This window comes from Moschus berezovskii, chromosome 3, assembly GCF_049115385.1.
Source record: "Moschus berezovskii isolate FMDL1 chromosome 3, NW_MosBer_1.0, whole genome shotgun sequence".
Taxonomy (NCBI): domain Eukaryota; kingdom Metazoa; phylum Chordata; class Mammalia; order Artiodactyla; family Moschidae; genus Moschus; species Moschus berezovskii.
This window is the reverse complement of record NC_142462.1, coordinates 23,797,399-23,818,314: the sequence shown is the minus strand read 5'-3', so window position 1 is coordinate 23,818,314 and position 20,916 is coordinate 23,797,399.

Genomic DNA, 20,916 nt, shown 5'->3' with positions numbered 1-20,916 from the left:
CTTCTTTTGTTTGTGTTGGTGGGCATTTATCTTGTTCCTTTACTTGCTGGGTATTTCTCTGCCTCTTCATCTTGCTTATATTGCTTTGCAATATAAGGGGTGGCCTTTCCGTCTTCTGGCAGTTTGTGGAGTTCTCTTTATTATGTAGTTTCCTCGCTGTGTGTGGGGTTGGACGGGTGACTTGTCAAGGTTCCCTGGTTAGGGAAGCTTGTGTCGGTGTTCTGATGGGTGGAGCTGGATTTCTTCTTTCTGGAGTGCAATGAAGTGTCCAGTAATGAGTTATGAGATGTCAGTGGGTTTGGAGTGACTTTGGGCAGCCTGTATATTGAAGCTCAGGGCTATTTTCCTGTGTTGCTGGAGAATTTGCATGGTATGTCTTGCTCTGGAACTTGTTGACCCTTGGGTGGTACTTGGTTTTAGTGTAGGTATGGAGGTGTTTGATGAGCTCCTATCGATTAATGTTCCCTGGAGTCAGTAGTTCTCTGGTGTTCTCAGGATTCAGGCTTAAGCCTCTTGCCTCTGGTTTTTGGTCTTATTCTTGGAGTAGTCTCTAGACTTCTCCATCTGTCATTTCCAAGGTGGTTCCCTCTGTTTTAGCTTTTGTTTGCTGGTTACCGTTTGGCGTGTAATCTGTGGGTTTTAATTATTTCTTTCTTTTTCCTCCCGGTTATGTGGCCCTCTGAGGTTCCAAGGCTCACCACAGACTGGTCAGTGAGAGTGTTTCCTGGTGTTTGGAAACTTCTCTCTTTTTAAAGCCTCCTTTCCTGGGACGGAGCTCCGTCCTTATCTCTTTTGTCTCTCTTTTTATCTTTTATGTTTTTCCTACCTCTTTTCAAAGACAATGGGCTGCTTTTCTGTGTGCCTGATGTCCTCTGCCAGCATTCAGAAGTTGTTTTGTGGCCTTTATTCCATGTTCAAATGTTCTTTTGATGAATTTGTGGGGGGGAGAGTGGTCTCGCCGTCCTATTCCTCCACAATCTTGTTCCTCTTCTCGATGTCTTTGATTTTTAATATGCTGTCCAGTATTGTCATAGCCTTTCTTTCAAGGAGAAAGTGTCTTTTAATTTTATGACTGCAGTCACCATCTGCAATGGTTTTGGAGTCCCAGAAAATAAAGTCTGTCACTGTTCATTGTTTCCTCATCTATTTGCCATGAAGTGATGAGACAAGATGCCACAATCTTCGTCTTTTGATTGTTGAGTTTTAAGCCAAACTTTTCACTCTCCTCTTTCGTCTTCATCAAGAGACTCTTTAGTTTCTCTTAACTTTCTGCCTAAGAGTGGTGTAATCTCCATATCTTAGTTTACTGATATTTCTCCCAGCAATCTTGATTCTGGCTTGTGCTTCATCCAGCCCAGCATTTTGCATGATGTATGCTGCATATAAGTTAAATAATCAGGGTGACAATATACAGCCTTGTTGGACTCCTTTCCAAATTTAGAAACTGTCCATTGTTCCATGTCCAGTTCTAACTGTTGCTTCTTCACCTGCATACAGGTTTCTCAGGAGGTACGTAAGTGATCTGGTATTCCCATCTCTTTAAGAACTTTCCACAGTTTGTTGTGATCCATACAACACATATAGTAGATCATATTGTATTGTAAGAAGGAGCAAGAATGACTGGCAAAGGTTTCAACTCTGAGCTGAGAGATCATAAAACCAAATGGAGTGTGTGTAGGAAGCTTTGAAATTAACCCTAGGTTCAAAGGAGATGTAAACACAAGCAAGTCATGGGGCATTTCATAACTTACGGTTGAGGGTAAACTAACAGCCCTGGAACTGAACCAAGTGTCTTACACAGAGCAGGGACCCACTCCACACATGGCACCTTCATATATCAACAGAGACCTTTGGAAGGGATTAATGAATAAAATGTTGAGGGACAGAGGAAGAAAGAAGGGAGCAGGAGAAAAGTGAAGACTGCATTGTTGTAATAGGCCCTAATGGTCCATTCTGCTAGAGAGAAAAGCTATTCATTGTGTGACACAACTTTGTGTCATTTACTGTCACAATAGCAAATACAGAAAGAGAAGGAAGGCTCAGTGCAGGAATTAATTTCTATTATGTCTCTGTTCCCTCCAGTAAAAGTATATCTTTTGAAACGGCAGCTTAGAACTTACACCCATAAATTTCCCAGGAATTTCTGAAATATTTGCTCCACGGAAGAAGGAATTCCTGCCAATCTGCCACCACCTAGATAAAATGTTCTCTTAGAACCCTCAGCCACTCTTCTGACCCCAGCGATGATCTGCCCAGGTTACTAGCACATAACATTAACCAGAGTGTATTTCTGACCTTCAAGGATCCTTCATTTCACCTTTCTTATCTTAGACATCGGATTAAAGAAATCTCTATTTATTTCTGACACAGTATCAATAGTGTATTTTCTCTGTTTTAATCTTATGGCTAAAAATCCTGTATTATAATTTATCGGTTCCTCAGTGAATGTGAAGTTGACAGAATGCATCACCATTTCAATAATTATGACTCTTTTCCTTTCCTAGAGGACATGAGAGTACAGCAGTAAAGTCAGGAAAGTCTGAAACTTCAAACAGTTACCCCTTAGGTATTCCTGTTTTCACCAGCTTGGGAATCATTTTAAGCTTAATGAATGATTAATAGAAATACAGATGTATTCTGCTTTGAGAAACTCAGAATATATCTCATTCAAATGTTCAAAAAAGATGGTCAGTTGCATTTTATTTATGGTATGCTGTTTTTAGTAAGCACTTTTAATGAATTTACATTGTAATTCAATTTACCAGTAAGATTAGTTTTTCTTAACTTTGAAAATATTTGTATTCTGAAAAAGATTATAGAAAATATATAATTTCTTTTGTTTTTCACGTAGAATATGCTAGAAATGAAAATAAGAAGCAAATGCTCCAAAACTCTGATCCCCCCAACTTTCATGTGTATAATACTGTACTGTTAGCTATATTGATATTGCTGTGTTTTAGCTTCCCAGAATGTTCAGTTCAGTTCAGTTCAGTCACTCAGTCGTGTCCAATTCTCCACGACCCCATGAATCACAGCACACCAGGCCTCCCTATCCATCACCAACTCCCGGAGTTCACTCAAACTCATGTCCACAGAGTCGGTGATGCCATCCAGCCATCTCATTCTCGGTCATCCCCTTCTCCTCCCGCCCCCAACCTTTCCCAGCATCAGAGTCTTTTCCAGTGAGTCAACTCGTCGCATGAGATGGCCAAAGTATTGCAGTTTCAGCTTTAGCATCAGTCCTTCCAATGAACACCCAGGATCGATCTCCCTTAGAATGGACTGGTTGGATCTCCTTGTGGTACAAGGGACTCTCAAGAGTCTTCTCCAACACCACAGTTCAAAGGCATCAATTCTTTGGCGATCAGCTTTCTTCACAGTCCAACTCTCACATCCATACATGACCACAGAATGTAGTCATCTCCTAAATGAACATTTGTATTCTTTGATCAACATCTACCTACTTGCACCCTGTCCCTAGCTCTTTGCAACCACCCCTCTCTTCTCAGTTTCTCAAAATTCTACATAAAAATGATATCATAGCCTATCTTTGTCTAACTTATTTCCCTACATGTAATACCTTCAAGTATGCCATCCATGTTGTCACAAGAAGCAGGATTTTCTTCTTTCTCATCAATGAATACAATATCTGTCTATCTATCTGGATATTACATCTTTGTATGTATATATCACATCTTTATCCATTCTTTCTTTGTTATTTTTTTTTCCATTATCTGTAACAGACAACACTTAAGTTGCTTTCATAGATTGACTGTAGTGAATAAGGCTGCAATGGACATGGAGTTACAGACATTTCTTTGAGATTCTGTTTTCATTTCCCTCGGATAAATAAATACTGAGAACAAGAATCCCTGGGCCATTTTCTGATGAACTGCCATACTATTTTCCATAGTGGCTATACCAATTTACACTCCCACCAACAGTATATCTGATGTGTAGAGATGACTCATTGGAACAGACCCTGATGCTAGGAAAGATTGAGAGCAGGAGGAGAAGGTGGTGACAGAGGATGAGATGGTTGGATGGCATCACCAACTCAATGGATGTAAGTTTGAGCAAATTCCAGGAGATGGTGAAGGACAGGGAAGCCTGTCATGCTGTAGTCCACGGGGTCGCAGAGTGAGACATGACTGAGTGACTGAACAACAACAATACCAATTTACATTCCCACCAAGAGTACACAATTGTTCCTTTTCTATACATCTTTGCCAACATTTGTTATCCCTTGTCTTTTTGATGACACACAACTGTTTTAATAGATGTGAGATTATATGTCATTGTGGGCTTGATTTTCATTTCCATGATGATTAGTGATGTGTGGAATGTCTTTTTGTATCCCTTCACTTTGGGCTATTTGCTGTTGCTGTTTAGTCACTAAGTCATGTCCAACTCTTTGTGACCCCATGGACGGCAGCATGCTAGGTTCCTCTGTCCATGGGATTTCCAAGGCAAGAGAACTGGAGTGGGTTTCCATTTCTTTTTCCAAAGGACATTCCTAACCCAGGGACTGAACACACATCTTCTGTATTTAAAGCTAGTCTCCTTAATCTACAGATTTATCAATAATTGTCACTGATCACAGATACTTGTTTTATTAACTTTACCTCTATTCCTAAGATACAAATTTGCCTTTGTCAGTAAAGTACAGAACAAGAATGACAACTTTGCTGTAAAACATTTGCATTCATATAAAATATTGTGACTAAAAATTATCATTCAGAAAATGAGCCTGACATGCTACAGTCCATGCGGTTGCAAAGAGTCAGATAGAACTTAGTGACAGGACAACAACACGAATTCAGTGCTGCTGCTGCTGCTAAGTCACTTCAGTCGTGTCTGACTCTGTGCGACCCCATAGACGGCAGCCCACTGGGCTCCCCTGTCCCTGGGATTCTCCAGGCAAGAATACTGGAGTGGGTTGCCATTTCCTTCTCCAATGCATGAAAGTGAAAAGTGAAAGTGAAGTCGCTCAGTCGTGTTTGACTCTTAGGGACCCCATGGACTGCAGCCTACCAGGCTCCTCCATCCACGGGATTTTCCAGGCAAGAGTACTGGAGTGGGTTGCCATTGCCTTCTCTGGAATTCAGTGCTATTCACAGCCAAATCTAAGGCAGTTCACCTAGATAGTAAGTGCCAATATCACTACACTCAAGGACTTTTCTTGTGAAAATATTATTTTTAAGTCTCATAATTTTAAATGTACTATTTGCCAGATAGCTTTTGTATTGTTATTTTGTTCACAGAGCTTCATTACTACCACTGAGTCTATAACAGTAGGTAGGACTTGAGATATTGTAAGGTAACTCACCGAAACAGACTTAAGCAATTTCTAGACTAATGGGTTTTAATGACTTGCATTCCTCTTATGTATTTCCTGGAAATACAGCTAAACCTTAAATATGTTTTCTATATCATTAAATGCTCTGAAACATAAAGTATTTATTTGGAAATTTTCTGAATCTTTACAGAGATGTGTGTAGTTCCTGAGTTTCCAAGAGGAAGACACCAAGTAATGACTTATTGCCTCTTTATCTGCATAATAACTGGTGATCTTTTCAAGAAATGTGCTCAAAGACCCCAAGGCTGTATGTGTGAACCAAAATTCATTACACTTGATTTATCAATGTAAAATGTTTAGTAGGCCCAGAACAGGCCACTGTGTGGGGTTTATCAAGAAGAGTGAAAGCAATCTTCCTAAATTAATAGAACAGAAGGTCATAAGATGATGAGACATAATTGCTCTGTATACTTTACCTTGGTCTACTCTCTAACAATGACTGGATAAAAGTCAATTTTCATTATATTTTACTGGATTATCTTGCATAAGGAACTAACACTTAATTTTTCCCCTTACTTTGAGACATTACCTTTGTTAAAATACATTAACTTATATACAAATTATTTTGAGAATTTGCCTTTTATTCAGAAGTCTTGAATTATGGCATATGATGGGCAATGTGTTATTTTTAAGTATAGTTGTTTAAAACTCATTCTTAGATCTTTTATTTTTAAGTGGTAAAATTTACTCCCTAAAATCAAGAGACCATTTCCTTTCATTATAGTTATGTCCTACCAATCTTACATGTTAGCAGAAAAGTTTACTTTCACTCTATTTCAGTCCACTTTTTGAGGAATGCAATTGTAATAAGGGAATGATTCCATAGAGACACTTGATGTTGTAAATAATTTAAAAAAGCATACTGTTTGTGCTTTTGGCAAAGAGACATGTAAAATTCCATTCTTATGTTAATACATCTTTTAAGATTCAGAAACCAATAATAGGCTTAGAATTAAAAAAAATTCAAACTCAATTATTTGGTTAAGAAATCAGAAACATAATATTTAAAATCCCTTTATGATATACATCAGAAAGAAATGCTAGAAAAATACATATAGTGACCATCATTCAGAATCAGGGGAAAGTTTTATAGAAAATGAGGTATCTATGGTAGCATCTAGGTCTAACCAGAATGCTTAAAATCAGTGGCAAGTTATTAATTTAAAATCCATGCTAAGTCTAAAAATATGTGATCTGAGCTCATCTTTACTTTCCATCTAACTAGTTTTCCTATTTCCTTATATTACATCCAGAGAAATGTCTAGAACATAGCTTTCTAATAAAAACAATGTGAGCAATATAAATGATTTTAAATTTACTGTTAGCGACACTAAAAAGGGCAAACATATCACATTAAAAAAGAAAAACAGTGACCTTAATTTTAATAGCATATTTAAACCAATATAATAAGTATATAAAACAACATATGGAAAATATTGTGATTTCTACATGTAGTCACTACAGCTACATATATTACATACACTACATGCATACACATTACATACACATACATACAGCTGCATACACTACAGCTATATGCATTTCATATTATTTTCTGCAAAGGAAGGCTTTGAAATCTAGGGTATATTTAAGACTTTCAGTATATCTCAATTTGGATGTTAAATTTTCAATTGTCCCATAAAAGGATAAAGCTATATTTTACACTGTGTGTTAATTTTCTAGTGCTACTATATAAAAGTATCAGAGATTGGGTGGCCTAAACAATATGAAAATTTGTTTTCTTATAGATCTGGGAGCTAGATATTCAAGATCAAGGTGTTAGGAAAATCGGTTTTAGTCTGAGTTCTCTTGTTGCTTTGCAGATAGCTGCCCTCTCCCTACCTGATCTCCCCTCCATAATGTGTCTGTGTTCTATTCTCCTCTTCTTATAAGGACACCAGTCATCTTGGATTAGAGCTCACCCATATGATCTTCGGAGAAGGAAATGGCAATCCACTCCAGTGCTCTTGCCTGGAGAATCCCAGGGACAGCAGAGCCTGTGAGCTGCCGTCTATGGGGTCGCACAGAGTTGGGCATGGCTGAAGAGAATTAGCAGCAGCAGCATATGATCTTACTGTAAATTAATTGTCTCTTTCAAGATCCTGTCACCAAATACAGTTCACATATATTGGTGCTAGGGGTTGGAATTTTAGTATATGCATTTTGGGAAGACATAATACAGCTCATAACACACGGCTTCATTTTTATGTTGTTATCAAAAATTAATTAAAATTTTAGTTTATCATGCTAGACACATTTCAAGTGCATTTTTGCTAAATAAAAGTATTCCACATATAAACATAAATTTTAAACAACTGCCAAATTCTGAACCCACACACACACTCTCATATGCTTTCTTCTCATCAGAGCATATTTATGCACATCATCTCTTTATAAAATCCTTCATGCCAGCTCAAATGGGCATTCAAGTATGAATCATTGTTTTTAAAAAGTCAATGACTGCTTTTGTGAGTTGAACGATTTCTTTTACAATTTTGCTATTAGGAAAACTATCCACTATATTCATTTTCTATGTTTTCCACTGTTCTTTTACTAAACAAATTAAAATAAGAAGTTACATTTTTTTCTAGTAGCTTAGTATTTCCATGCTATATTTATACCTGATAGCAGCTATAAAACATTTATACTAGCTTTATATATTTTGTTACATTTTCTCTAGATATTTCTACTCAGTGTTAAAAAACACCACATAATTAAACAGATATAAAGTTATTACTCCTTTTAATCACTGTACATATTGAAGCTATATTAAAAACACTGTGTCCCCTTTTGTACAGCAATCAGTAGCAGAATATGTCACCCTGGAATATTCTGGTTTGGTATATTATTTTCATCTGTGTGCATTTAAAAAGGCTTTCCGAGTGGCTCAGTGATAAAGAACTTGCCTGCCAATGCAGGAGATGCAGGTTTGATCCCTGGGGTGGAAAGATCTCCCAGAAAAGAAAATGGCAACCCACTCCAGTATTCTTGCCTGGGAATCCCATAGACAGTGGAGCTTGGCTGGCTATGGTCCATGGGGTTTCAAAAGAGTCAGATACCACTGAAACACTAATCAACAAAGTACTTAAAAATTAGATGGAAGCAGAAGCTTTCTCTGAAGAATGTCTATTATCTACCTAAAGGCACATCTTTCAAATGAAACTCAACTGTCCAAAATCTCCTCCCTGGAAATCTCATCAGTCAGGAAAGACTCTCATCATGGGAGAAGAAACTATTTGTTGATACCACATCCAAGCATACTATGTCACAAACTCATACCTTTCATCTATTCCTCTTTCCTGAAAATCACTGACTCTCTTCCAAAAGACCTACATTTATCTTTCCCCTTTCCCAATTAAGGCAATATTTAATCCTGAATTCTAAGTCGTGCTAAGGAGTTAGGCACATGTTAATGAGCTTCTGTTCAATTTTTCTCTTGTGAATCTGTATTTTATCACTGTAGTCTCAAACAAGAATTCAGAAGGATAGAAAGAAATTATCCCTCTGCACACACACTATATTTTTAGGGAGAGGTTTTCCCTTAAATTGTATGTATTTGATAATCATCAGAAGTTATATTATTCTCTTATAATCTAGAAACCTTTCCAAAGCAATGAATACAAGAGTAAGCATTTTCAACTCAGTTACCTCCAATTTTTAATTTTCTATTACTTTTCATGTGGTTATACGATGATCAAAATATTGAATGAGCCTTAACATTTAAAATCTGATAGCATGAACTGACATTAAGAATCTATTCAACATAACCTCTATATTTTTATGTAAATGTGAAAGTAGAGATGACCATGTAAGTGAACAAGATAGGTGACATGTATCACCTGTGAGTCAGCTAGTTTGTGGACAAGTCATCTAGCTGTTCCAAAACATATCTCAATGTTTATGATGATCTAATTTTTTACACCATTAGAAAATCAGCCTTGTATACTTTAGAGCATTTCAGAAAACCCAGATCACAACTGGTAAAGGGACACATAACATTTTACTTATTATTGCTGATATTAACAACTAGATCTGAGAGAGAATGGGAAGAGTAGGAACTGACATAGGAGTATCTGAAATACATGAATGCTTATTCCCCTACTAAATGAAATCCTACCAATTGTTTCTGCATCAGTTTTGGAATCAAGTCATATTTCTGGCAAGTCATCAAATACCTTCCTCATTCTTGCTTATTATCTGGGTTTTAAGTAATACTTTACATATAGCTGCCCTAACTCCCTTGAGTTTGTAAACAGAGGTCTTCTCTATTAATATTCTCAGCTTTTTCATTCTTTCTTCATCTGTCTAATGTCAAATAGCTTATGACTTAGCTCTCAAGTTACTTTCCTTGCCCAAGCCAACATCTATCCCTTTTGAGGATTCAGAGTTCCAACAGAACTTTGGGTTTTCCTCTGTGATAGTGATTTTGTATTGCTTTCCTTTGGTGTCATTTTTTTTCCAGGCTACCTGACCATGTACTCCTGAAGAGAAAAAGCCATAATATCTTGGTACTTAGAAAAATGTTTATAAATATTGGATATGGTAAAAGCACAAAAAGGTGAGACAGGTACAACATGTGTCATTTATTGCGGTTTGGCAAAAAATGGTGTGGAGAGAGATCATGGCCCATAAGGACAAAGTTTTGTTACTACTTTTAAATCTTTAATTTCAGCTTTCCCCTGTGTTTGCCCTGGCCATATAAATTGTCCAGCAATCTTGTGGCTTATTTCAATTTCTAACTCAAAAACTGGTATAAAGGCTGGAATACAGTTATGTTTTTAAGTTCTAGAAATCTGATAAATAGATATAATTGTTAGAGTTTTCAGAATTTGTCTTTAAAAACATTTTAGACCTTATAAAAATACCACCATTTGGGGGAAGACTTTTCCTGGAATCTTTCGGGGACTAAGATAAATTTGTCAAACAGCTTTATATTTCTAAATGTACCCACCAATCATAATTTTAAAAGACACATCAAAGTCCAAAAGGAGATTTTTTTGATTTGGCTAATCATATTTTGGCCCAAATAGTTTCTTCAGTAAGACTGACTGCAATGTTGTGAATTAAATATCTCTGTGAAATGATTTGTAATGGGGAACCCATTTGAATAAGGTAGTATATCTTACAACAAAAATTTAAGAATTTGAAATCCATAGACAGCCAAAGGTAGAAACAAACTGTTCTTTATACAAAATCAAAATTAGGAGACAACTGCTGTGCCAAACTCACACTATTTAACTTATGGAAAATACAGAATATTTAATTTCAATTGGAAAATCGTGTTAGTCACTCAGTTGTGCCCTACTCTTTGTGACCCCATGGACGGTAGCGCACCAGGCTCCTCTCTCCACGGAATTCTCCAGGAAATAATACTGAAGTAGGTTGCCATTACCTTCTCCAGGTGATCTTTCTAACCGAGGGGTCAAACTCAGATCTGCATTGCAGGTGGATGCTTTACTGTCTGCGCAAATAGGGAATCCTAGAGACTGCAATCTGTAATTTTGTGTACTGTATACAATTTTGTATACAATTGTATACTGTATACAGTATATTTTAAAGTAGCATTGGACATTAATAAGCATGAAAAGATGTTTATATATTGACCACATAAATTTCATTAGTTTTAAAAGATCCCCTGAAACTCTTTTTTCTTTAAAGATACATTGTTAGAGAAAGGCACATTCTCTCTGAATAATGAAGTATATTTTCAAAAGGGCAAATATTTATGGAGAAGACTCTTGAGAGTCCCTTATACTACAAGGAGATCCAACAAGTCCATTCTAAAGGAGATCAATCCTGGATGTTCATTGGAGGGACTGATGCTAAAGCTGAAACTGCAATACTTTGGCCACCTCATGCGACGAGTTGACTCACTGGAAAAGACTCTGATGATGGGAAAGGTTGGGGGCGGGAGGAGAAGGGGACGACAGAGAATGAGATGGCTGGATGGCATCACCGACTCTGTGGACATGAGTTTGAGTGTACTCCGGGAGTTGGTGATGGACAGGGAGGCCTGGCGTGCTGTGATTCATGGGGTCGCGGAGAGTCGGACACGACTGAGCGACTGAACTGAACTGAACTGAACTGAATGCTCAATATTCTATTTATTGTGGTAGAAAAAAAACACAAATTTTACAGTCATGCAGACATTGGTTCAAATCCTGGCTCCACTTTCATTCATTTTGAAACTTCAGTTCAGTTCAGTCGCTCAGTCGTGTCCGACTCTTAGCGACCCTATGAACCACAGCACGCCAGGCCTCCCTGTCCATCACCAACTCCCGGAGTTCACGCAAACTCATGTCCATCGAGTCGGTGATGCCATCCAGCCACCTCATTCTCTGTCTTCCCCGTCTCCTCCTACCCCCGATCGCTCCCAGCATCAGTCTTTTCCAGTGAGTCAACTCGTCGCATGAGGTGGTCAAAGTATTGCAGTTTCAGCTTTAGCATAAGTCCTTCCAATGAACACCCAGGATTGATTTCCTCCAGAATGGACTGGTTGGATCTCCTTGCAGTCCAAGGGACTCTCAAGAGTCTTCTCCAGCACCACAGTTCAAAAGCATCAATTCTTCGGCGATCAGCTTTCTTCACAGTCCAACTCTCACATCCATACATGACCACGGGAAAAACTATAGCCTTGACTAGACGCACCTTGGTTGGCAAAGTAATGTCCCTGCTCTTTAATATGCTATCTAGGCTGGTCGTAACTTTCCTTCCAAGGAGCAAGCGTCTTTTAATTTCATGGCTGCAATCAGCATCCGCAGTGATTTTGGAGCCCAAAAAAATAAAGTCTGACACTGTTTCCACTGTTTCCCCATCTATTTCCCATGAAGTGATGGGACCAGATGCCATGATCTTCGTTTTCTGAATGTTGAGCTTTAAGCCAACCTTTTCACTCTCCTCTTTCACTTTCATCAAGTGGCCTTTGAGTTCCTCTTCACTTTCTGCCATAAGGGTGGTGTCATCTGCATATCTGAGGTTATTGATATTTCTCCCCGCAATCTTGATTCCAGCTTGTGCTTCTTCCAGCCCAGCGTTCCTCATGATGTACTCTGCATATAAATTAAATAAGCAGGGTGGCAATATACAACCTTGACGTACTCCCTTTCCTATTTGGAACCAGTCTGTTGTTCCATGTCCAGTTCTAACTGTTGCTTCCTGACCTGCATACAGGTTTCTCAAGAGGCAGGTCAGGTGGTCTGGGATTCCCATCTCTTTCAGAATGTTCCACAGTTTATTGTGATCCACACAGTCAAAGGCCTTGGCATAGTCAATGAAGCAGAAATAGATGTTTTTCTGGAACTCTCTTGCTTTCTCCATAATCTAGCGGATGTTGGCAATTTGATCTCTGGTGCCTCTGCCTTTTCTAAAACCTGCTTGAACATCTGGAAGTTCACGGTTCACATATTGCTGAAGCCTGACTTGGAGAATTTTGAGCATGACTTTACTAGCGTGTGAGATGAGGGCAATTGCGCGGTAGCTTGAGCATTCTTTGGCATTCCCTTTCTTTGGGATTGGAATGAAGACTGACCTTTTCCAGTCCTGTGGCCATTGCTGAGTTTTCCAAATTTGCTGGCATATTGAATGCAGCTCTTTCACAGCATCATCTTTCAGGATTTGAAATATCTCAATTGGAATTCCATCACCTCCACTAGCTTTGTTAGTCGTGATGCTCTCTAAGGCCCACTTGACTTCACATTCCAAGATGTCTGGTTCCAGGTGAGTGATCACGCCATCGTGATTGTCTTCTTCATGAAGATCTTTTTTGTACAGTTCTTCTGTGTATTCTTGCCACCTCTTCTTAATATCTTCTGCTTCTGTTAGGTCCATTCCATTTCTGTCCTTTATCGAGCCCATCTTTGCATGAAATGTTCCCTTGATATCTCTAATTTTCTTGAAAAGATCTCTTGTTTTTCCTATTCTGTTGTTTTTCTCTATTTCTTTGCATTGATCGCTGAGGAAAGCTTTCTTATCTCTCCTTGCTATTCTTTGGAACTCTGCATTCAGATGCTTATATCTTTCCTTTTCTCCTTTGCTTTTCACCTCTCTTCCTTTCACAGCTATTTGTAAGGCCTCCTCAGACAGCCACTTTGCTTTTTTGCATTTCTTTTCCATGGGGATGGTCTTGGTCCCTGTCTCCTGTACAATGTCACGAACCTCCGTCCAGAGTTCATCAGGCACTCTATCTATCAGATCTAGTCCCTTAAATCTATTTCTTACTTCCACTGTGTAATCATAAGGGATTTGATTTAGGTCATATTTGAATGGTCTAGTGGTTTTCCCTACTTTCTTCAATTTAAGTCTGAATTTGGCAATAAGGAGTTCATGATCTGAGCCAGTCAGCTCCTGGTCTTGTTTTTGCTAACTGTATACAACTTCTCCATCTTTGGCTGCAAAGAATATAATCAATCTGATTTCTGTGTTGACCATCTGGTGATGTCCATGTGTATAGTCTCCTCTTGTGTTGTTGGAAGAGGGTGTTTGCTATGACCAGTGCGTTCTCTTGACAAAACTCTATTAGCCTTTGCCCTGCTTCATTTCGTGCTCCAAGGCCAAATTTGCCTGTTCCTCCAGGTGTTTCTTGACCTCCTACTTTTGCATTCCAGTCCCCTATAATGAAAAGGACATCTTTTTTGGGGTGTTAGTTCTAAAAGGTCTTATAGGTCTTCATAGAACTGTTCAAACTCGGCTTCTTCAGCATTACTGGTTGGGGCATAGACTTGGATTACTCTAATATTGAATGGTTTGCCTTGGAAACGAACAGAAATCATTCTGTCGTTTTTAAGACTGCATCCAAATACTGCATTTTGGACTCTTTTGTTGACCATGATGGCTACTCCATTTCTTCTAAGGGATTCCTGCCCACAGTAGTAGATATAATGGTCATTGGAGTTAGATTCACCCATTCCAGTCCATTTTAGTTCACTGATTCCTAGAATGTCGACGTTCAGTCTTGTCATCTCCTGTTTGACCACTTCCAATTTGCCTTGATTCATGTACCTAACATTCCAGGTTCCTATGCAATATTGCTCTTTGCAGCATTGGACCTTACTTCTATCACCAGTCACATCCACAACTGGGTATTTGTTTCGCTTTTGCTCCATCCCTTCATTCTTTCTGGAGTTATTTCTCCACTGATCTCCAGTAGCATACTGGGCACCCACCGACCTAGAGAATTCCTCATTCACTATCCTATCATTTTGCCTTTTGATACTGTTCATGGGGTTCTCAAGGCAAGTGTACTGAAGTGGTTTGCCATTCCCTTCTCCAGTGGACTTAGGCAAACCAATTTTCTGATTCAATTTCCAAAAATTATACATACACATATATATATATATATATATGCAATAGTGTCTTTCTTATCTTGGTGATTTTAAGAGTAGAATTGTAGCCTAGAATACAATAAAACCATACAAATGATATCATTAGTTTTTACTAATATCACTGGCTTCAGCACCAATATAAGAAGCATCATTTTTTGGCTTTCAATGCACACTACAAATTTGGGAGACTCTCAAGTTTTTACCCATCATTTAATATCTGAACAAGTGAACCTTGAAATGCAGTTTTAGGGTCTTAGATATTCTATAAAAATTCTAGAAGAAGAGTATTTTAATTATTTTATTTTGAAAATATTTTTAAAACAATATATGGCCATAACATCCACTAGTCTTTGGATTACTTTCTGTCATGTAGCTGAAATGCTCTAAGCTGAGCAACTTGGTTCTAGGGAGTATCTCCATTTGTCTGCATCCAATAGTTGTCTGGAATACAGGACTGTCTTGACCACTTGTGTTCTCAGATTCTGGTTATCCACACCAAAAATGTAGACAAAAAATTTAGAAATCAAGAAAACATCTTGAGTTGTTATTAAGTTAGGCCTTTTCCCAGAGGAACAAAGATCTCTTGTGACTCCTGTGTGGTTAGCAATGCTTCCTTGGGTTACGGGTTCTACACAGGCTTAAATGTCTTCCTGAGACCACATCTCCTCCATAGTGCTAGAAGTCTGCCTTTGCTGAGTCTCCGTTATAGAGATTCTAGGATATAGATTTTTTTGGAACATATGCTAAAGAAAAATATCTTTTAATAAGTCATGATAAAAAGTTTAATATCACTGTTGTTGGTAGCAGTGCAATGAAAGACCAGAGGTAATGAAGAAATGTGTCACTAAGAGAAGTGATGGCTCAGATCATGGAGCTCTGACAGGAGGGGCAACATCAGGTACTGTAAATAGGTTGTAGACACTGGATAGCTGCCCTAGGATGGAGCCGGAGAAGGGACAGGGGATGTGCTTGGTTCTACATTCCTCATATGGCTCCTACATAAGGAGACTGCTTTCTGACATAGTCACATTAAAATCCTAGTTCCAGAGGTTTCTACACACCAAACTACATCAAAATCAAAACAAAACATAAATATCTGGTTAGCTGAATAAAGTATAGATAGGTTACCTTTTTCTTCCAACTCTAATAAGATATTTAAAGACTGTAATTAAAAGCATCTTATCACCTTTCGGAGTATGTTACCATTTATAGATCGTCTAGAAAATGAAAAGCCTAGTTGCTTCCTTATTATAGTCATTCTTTCCACCATTTCTCTGTCTCTAGCATTGCTGTTGTTTAGTCGCTCAACCCTGTCTTATTGTTTTGCTACCCCATAGATGGTAGCCCACCAGGCTCCTTGGTCCATGGGATTTCCCAGGCAAGAATACTGCAGTGGGTTACCATTCCCTTCTCCAGGGAATCTTCCCAGTGTGAACCCACGTTTCCTGCATTGGCAGGTGGATTCTTTAACTCTGAGGCACCAGAGAAGTCTATATCTAGTGTACATGCTTTTTAACAGTCACTTAAGAATGTTACTAAAGAACACAAAGATTTTACATTATGTCTACAAAAACCAACCACTCTCCTCTGAAGAAAACACTTGTAATAGGCTGACATATACTATATTTTAAAGCTTCAATTTTAAATGTATATGAAGCTAGGATAGAATCATTTTAGGGATGAAACATAGTGCATCTGGCATAGAGATAGAGTGAATTTCCTATTATAAAGGAAATAAAAAAGTATTTTATACAGTTAATATGATTGTCCTACATTAAATATAAGGTAGTCTTAAAAAACTTGCTCTGTTATTAAAATTCACTGTAATGTTACAGTGGTTTTATCATGAGTTCTTTTTCTTTTCACTTATATTTTTGTTATAATTCATGATCTTTGAAATAAACTGGAAGTAGCTTCCTCTGAACACTGATTTTGTCCCCATATGGAAAATAGATGTGTTTGCTTCTGGGTATATTTTACATTTAAAAATAAAAGTCATTGATACATCAGTAGAGCATCTACTTCTTTATAACTGAGAACCATTCAGTTCATGTCTTTAAGCTAAGAGATATTTCTCTTTCACTGGAAAGAGCAAAGACTTCCAGGTGTAGTACCATTTCTAAGAGCAGATTGCAAGTGGAATAGGTGAATGGAAATGCATGGCAATCTAAGATATACCAGTGTTATCCAAGCATTTGCCACTTCGATCCATGAAATTCAATCAAAGCAATCTGCTAACTTTTCTGATTCTATTAGTCCAGGTTTTAAATTCAAATATCCATATTTCAACTAGCTATAAATAGAGAAAAATAAATTTGTGTCTAATTGTACATGTGTAGAAAAGAAGGAACGACATTAAACGGATAAGTGAGGAAGAAAGTGTGTTTAAGTTACAGAAGGCTGTGACCTGAAATATCTCTGAAAATACATTCTTTGACATTTTGACAAGTATGTCAAGGAAATTCAATGTCTTTTTCTCAGAACTTTTGGGAAAATAGCATCAATAGGGATGCTTTTATGGAATTTAAACCAAATATATATATACACTCAGTATTTTCATTTTGTAAGGAAATGATTGCTAATCACTATTTTCTTTTAATATTTAATTCTTTTGAAAGAACTGATTTACACTTCATTGTGCGAATGTATTATATCCCTACCTATCAATTTTGTTCCTGAACATTCTTTTATATACTACAGCTTCACATCAGAATTCCACATATCGTCAACATTTTTTACATATATCACCTTTTGGGTTACAGATAACTTGGATAAAGTCAAGAACTCATGAAGATAAGGCTTTTCATCAAAGAATGACATTGTAGGCATTTTATTGAATAACAAATTTGGGTTAACGATAATAAGAAGGCATACATATTTTGATTCTAGTTTATTCAGTATACAAACACACACAAAAATCTATACAAAAAGTTAAGGATAGTTCTCAGAGAATCAGTTTTTGCTCTTCATTTTATAATGAGATTCCACATCTGGATGCTCAAGGGAAGTTAATTAGGTATTTTCAGGGATAGCACTAGCCAGAAACAATTTCAATCATATAATTCTATGACCTGATGGTGTTCATGGTGACTTTATTAAATTAAAATATAAATGAGGTTAGAATCATGTTTAGATATTAATTGAAGTTCATGAGGCTAATTAAAATAATCTATAGACAACTCAAGACTTAAAAAATCATGAAAAATTAACTATTAGGAAGTTTTAAATTGACCCACTGAGGGACCTAACTGATGGAAACAGAACAAAATCAGTTTAGTAAAATGCTTATTTAACAGGCATTGAATTTATATTACTAGTATTACTGTTCTTTTAATATCTAGTATAACACATTTGATAACATTACACATTCAGAAATGTACTTTATTTTGTTCTCTTGGGTTATTTAAAAACCAAATAAATTTTTTTTTCAAAATATCTCTGGGCTTAATTTTTAACATTTCCTGATGGAGAATTAAATTCATGTATATGCTAGTGTCAAATATTACACTGTCAGAGTCAAATTGTGAAATGTTTTAGGAGGCCATTGTTAAATTCTGACAAGCTGCATGAAGTCCCAACTTACCCAAGTACTAATTAAATGATATTGGACAAATTACATGTTCAAGCTGCAGTATTTTTACAGGTCTATTGTGGATAATGGATAATAAAAGTTAATCATTTAGTATAATCCTTGGAATATAATAAATACTCCATAGCTTTATGCTTTCATAATTGTCATCATCATCTTCATAAATATTATAGCATGTAGTTATTGTCCTCAATGTAGTTGCACTTGGTAAAGTACTTTTGAAGTGTTAAAAGGAGATTGTCTTCACTTATAAAGATGCTTATGTTGTTCTATTCAAACTAAGAATGATATTTTGAGTGTGGTTCTCTAGGAAATAGCAACAAATAAGTAAAAATGAATTATGAAAATAAAAAAGGAAGAAAGTACAATACTTTTGCAACATAATCCCTCCTAAGAATATTTATTAGTATGAAATTCTTGATCTTATTATTTTTTCACTGACAATTATTCAGTATACATACTAGTATTATATTATGTGAAATTTTCAATCATGTACATTTAATTCCCTGTAGAAGTTTATGTATTATTTTATACAGTAATGATATTGCCTTTTCTTCCATATTTCACTATTGTTGCTGAAATTTATTTTCAGATATTAAAGTTTCACATTAAATTTTAATGAACTACAATAATTATATTGAACCACTCTTCAACTTTTGGGATCTACGTTTGACTTATTTATAGAAGATTTAGATGTCTTATATTGAGAATAATATCATCAACCTTAATTTTATGTGCTTAGAATTTGTGGTATTTAAACGTATTTTTCACATCTATTGATAATATTTGTTGAAGTGTTTTTCCTATATCACTTTTTTTTTTTACCATATACTCTATGATAAGGGCATAACTTTCTTTGTATACTTGTAGATTACTTTATCTTCTTTATAAAACAAAAGTATTTCTCTTTAAAAATAATGACAAATTCTTATACTCTAGCAGAGAAAGATCAGAATGAGAAATTAATAAAATAATCTCACTAGCCATTGCAATAAAAAGAATCAAATACCTAGGAATAAACCTACCTCTAAAGCTGAAACTCCAATACTTTGGCCACCACATGCGATGAGTTGACTCACTGGAAAAGAACCTGATGCTGGGAGGGATTGGGGGTGGGAGGAGACAGGGACAATGGAGAATGAGATGGCTGGATGGCATCACCGACTTGATGGACATGAGTTTGAGTGAACTCCAGGAGTTGGTGATGGACAGGGAGGCCTGGCATGCTGTGATTCATGGGGTTGCAAAGAGTCAAACACGACTGAGCGACTGAACTGAACTGAACTGAAGGAGGCAAAATACCTGCACACAGAAAACCACAAGGTACTGATGAAATAAATCAAAGATTACACAAACAGATGGAGAGATATACCATATTCTTGGATTGGAAGAATCAATATTGTTCAATTTACTATACTACCCAAAGCAATATACAGATTCAGTGCAATCCCTATCAAATTACCACTGGCATTTCTCACAGAATTAGAAGAAAAAAAAACTACAACTTGTATGGAAACACAACTTGTATGGACCCCAAATAGCCAAAGCAATCTTGAGGAAACAAAACAGCTGAAGGAATCAGGCTCCCTGACTTCAGACTACACTGCAAAGCTACAGTAATTAAGACAGTGTGGCACTGGCACAAAAACAGAAAAGTAGATCTTTGGAATAGGATAGAAAGCCCAGAGATAAACCCATGCATCTATAGTTACCTAATCCATGACAAAGGAGGCAAGAATATACAATAGAGAAAAAAAGGCTATTCAATAAGTGCTGCTGGAAAAACTGGACAGTTATATGTAAAAGAATGAAACTAGGACACTCCTTAACATCATACACAAAAAGAAACCCCAAACATATTAAAGACCTAAATGTATGGTCAGACACTATAAAATTTACAGGAGAACATAGGCAAAGCACTCTTTCATATAATACACAGCAGATCTTTTTGACCTAGCTCCTAGAGTAATGAAGATAAAAACAAGCAAATAAGATCTAATTAAACTTAAAACCTTTGCACAGCAAAGAAAACAATAAACAAGACAAAAAGACAATCCACAGGATAGGATAAAATATTTGCAAATGAAGCAATTAACAGGATTAATTTCCAAACTATACAAACACCGCATATAGCTCAATATTAAAAAGCACAATAATACAACAACAACAACAAAAAAAGAGCAGAAGACCTAAATAGAGTTTCCTTCATAAAGGACATATAGAATGCCATGAGGTACATTAAAGATGTTCAGCATCACTAATTATTCAGTTCAGTTCAGTCGCTCAGTCGTGTCTGACTCTCCGCGACCCCATGAATCACAGCACGCCAGGCCTCCCTGTCCATCACCAACTCCCGAAGTTCACTCAAACTCATGTCCACAGAGTCGGTGATGCCATCCAGCCATCTCATTCTCCGTCGTCCCCTTCTCCTCCCGCCCCCAACCTTTCCCAGCATCAGAGTCTTTTCCAGTGAGTCAACTCGTCGCATGAGGTGGCCAAAGTATTGCAGTTTCAGCTTTAGCATCAGTCCCTCCAATGAACATCCAGGATTGATCTCCTTTAGAATGGACTGGTTGGATCTCCTTGCAGTATAAGGGACTCTCAAGAGTCTTCTCCAACAACACAGTTCAAAAGCATCGATTCTTCGG